Genomic DNA, 2,842 nt, shown 5'->3' with positions numbered 1-2,842 from the left:
ACGTCACCCAGTACCCTGCAGGAGTTCACAGGCTGTAACTGGGATGACTGTCGTCTTCCAAAAATACTTTCACCAATATCAACATCAACTATAGCTATACAACCACTAAACAGCCTCAACCTATGATTTGAAAGCTGCCAAAAAAAAAAACCCAGTTCAAACCACTCCCCCATAAATTGAATATAACTGTAATTATGTAAGCATACACTTGCAGTACAAATATTTTGGTCCACACAATCGAATGTACATAAGTCCTAGAGAGAAAAATGATCCCAGATTTTTGATCACGTGACAACGTCACCTTCATTAACATTTATTTATCTACCCCCAAAGCGTTTTTTTAAATGATAAACCTTTAACTGTCGCTAAAGATAGCCTTGATTATCAATTCATTTTTAATTGCAAGATATCAGGTGAGGTGCTGTAAAGTGAGAGAATTGTTTATGATCTAGGATATAGGGTTGTTCTGATTAAAATCCCACCATTAACATACGTTCTAAATTTATGATCTAGGATATTGGGTTTTTCTGATTAAAATCCAACCATTAACATACGTTCTAAATTTATGATCTAGGATATTGGGTTGTTCTGATTAAAATCCCACCATTAACATACGTTCTAAATTTATGATCTAGGATATTGGGTTGTTCTGATTAAAATCCCACCAATAACATACGTTCTAAATTTATAATATGAGATATTATGTTGTTCTGATTAACAGCCAACCAATAACATACGTGCACCTACGGTTATATGTTTTTGTTCATACCTCAGCTCTATGAAGATGTATATAAATCAAAGATCAGATATTTAAAAAGAAATCCCACTGTATGCAAGAATTATCAGGCTAACATTAACGGGGTAGAGTATTTGTTAAAAACGTAAATGTCATAATAAAACAGCTGTTTCATTTCATTCAGCTGTTTCTTCATAGATTGAATAAATATTTTTTGTGGAATTTAAATGTAAATGTGCATTTTGGAATAGGATCGAACTTGAGATATTTTGACGGAATGGTGTATGGAGGTAGCTAGTGGTACAGAACACAGAACTTTCGACATGATAGAAGATCAGAAATAAAGTTGCCAAGGGAGGATATAGAGATACGATTGGTAAAATATTGGGTGTTGTAGATGTCTATGAATGATTCAGAGTGGTGTATCCTACGTTTGCAATTTCGCGGAAATTTAACGTTTATAAAGAACACAAGATAGATATACACGATTATACCTGCAGGCAGAGTTTATTCCAGGCATCTCTTTCCCCCCCGAAAATAACAAGTCCCCCCCCCAGGAGAAAAAAGTCTGGAAGAAACACTGCGTGCAGGTTGTCTTGTTATATAAGTTGTCTAAGCACGTGTTAAGCCATATTCATTATGTTTTTTAGGACGAGTTATTTTCATATATTATAAAAATAGTATATGGGCCTATACATCGCAGCGATATTTTTTTATAAGCTGTATATTTGTTTTGCGAAGTTGTGGGTAGCATCAATAAATATAATATCTAAACGTTCACATTTTTTCCTGTGCGTATTTTGTTTACCAAGTCTCTTATATTTTTCTTTAATTTTCATATTTAATGTAACTACTTGTCCTTCACAGCCTTTTTTCATTGACAACCATTGACAACAAAAATTCAGCGATTTGTTTTCCTTTAACCGCACCTCCCACACCCCCACACCCCCACACAACCACATCCCCACACCCCCACACCACCACACACGAAGGACATGACACAGAGCTTATTTACCAGCAGACGACAGGAAGGGCCCCCAGTTTGATGGGACTAAAACGTGAATAGATGGGCCCCCGCAGCTCTCTGTCAGTGTGGCTCCATTACCTGGTAATGTGTGGCGCCTGCTCGATAATGCAATCTATTAAACACAAAACGGACTCAGTATGACCATAATTTCTTGCACGGGGGAGGTAATAGGACACTGACAAGAGAATGATTACGTCCCCTGATCAAATAAGGGAGGTAATCAAGCGGGGCGAGTAATTGCCACCTACTCCGCTAATTGCTGTCAGTCGGGAGCAGGCCGGTGCCAGACGCCGGATGACTCGGTTAGCTGCCCCTGGTGACGGCCGGCAGGGGGGGGTAACGACTGTCTTGTGGCAGAGATTGGTGGCGGGCAAGGGGGGACCACCCTACAGCAAGGGGGGACCACCCTACAGCAAAGGGGATCAATACCAACACGAGGGAGGTGGTGGGGGTGGACGGGGATAGGAATCGGTCGCTTTCGGTCAGCGGATAATTGAAATGTAGCGGGGGTTAGGGTCGGATTAGTTAGCCGTAGAGCCCTTCTTGGGTTAACGTGGTAGTAATAGCCCCTGGTCAAGCGAGGGGAGGTAATCTAGTGATGGAGAAAACAGGAGCAGGGGTTCGCAGTCTACACTGATTGGAGGTGTAAAGCTGTCACACGTAAAGCTATTTAAATGTAAAGCTGTCTTTATGTAAAGCTATTTTCATGTAAAGCTATATTATGTAAAGCTATTTTCACGTTACGCTATCTTTATGTAAAGCTGTCTTTATGTAAATCTATTTTCATGTAAAGCTATATTATGTAAAGCTAATTTCATGTAAAGCAATCTTTATGTAAAGCTGTCTTTATGTAAAACTATTTTCATGTAAAGCTGTCTTCATGTAAAGCTGTCTTTATGTAAAGCTGTCTTTATGTAAAGCTGTCTTTATGTAAAGTGTCTTTATGTAAAGCTGTCTTTATGTAAAGCTGTCTTTATGTAAAGCTGTCTTTATGTAAAGCTGTCTTTATGTAAAGCTGTCTTTATGTAAAGCTGTCTTTATGTAAAGCTGTCTTTATGTAAAGCTGTCTTTATGTAAAG

Source organism: Physella acuta, unplaced genomic scaffold (assembly GCF_028476545.2).
Source record: "Physella acuta isolate Inbredline_101_S28 unplaced genomic scaffold, ASM2847654v3 ptg000100l, whole genome shotgun sequence".
Classification (NCBI taxonomy): Eukaryota; Metazoa; Mollusca; class Gastropoda; family Physidae; genus Physella; species Physella acuta.
This window is presented reverse-complemented; position numbering follows the sequence as displayed.